Here is a 380-nt window from a genome sequence, read left to right as displayed (position 1 = left end):
AGGGTCACCCAGAGTACATCACACAGGAAGGCGTCCAGGTGGGTTTTGAGTGTCTCCAGTGCAGGAGACTCCACAACCTCTCTGGGCAGCCTGTTCCAGTGCTCTGGCACCCTCACAGGGAAAAAATCTTTCCTGATATTCACCTTGAACCTCCTATGCTCCAATTTGCACCCATTACCCCTTGTCCTATCACAGGTCAACACTGAAAAAAGCTTAATCTTGGGATCCATCTTGGATCCCAAACTTGTTCTGACCAGTAGCTATGTTGCCTTTTTCCCCCTGAAAACCACAGGTTTTGTGCCAGGGGCATAAAGGCTCTGGCCCCAGCAGGTTTTTGTGGAGAGAACGTTTGAGTGCTGGGTGTGTGGTGCAGCGGTCTG

At 51.1% G+C, this 380-nt stretch overlaps 1 protein-coding gene across 1 annotated transcript in view; it reads left to right on the top strand.

Moving 5' to 3' along the window:
* The window catches only part of LOC103781478 (solute carrier family 22 member 23-like), a 19,884-nt gene that overhangs the window by 19,021 nt on the left and 483 nt on the right, over positions 1-380 (top strand). The window lies entirely within an intron of this gene.

This window comes from Merops nubicus, unplaced genomic scaffold, assembly GCF_000691845.1.
Source record: "Merops nubicus isolate BGI_N331 unplaced genomic scaffold, ASM69184v1 scaffold23730, whole genome shotgun sequence".
Lineage (NCBI taxonomy): Eukaryota > Metazoa > Chordata > Aves > Coraciiformes > Meropidae > Merops > Merops nubicus.
The sequence above is the reverse complement of the archived record's forward strand: the minus strand, read 5'-3'. Positions and strand labels throughout refer to the sequence as shown.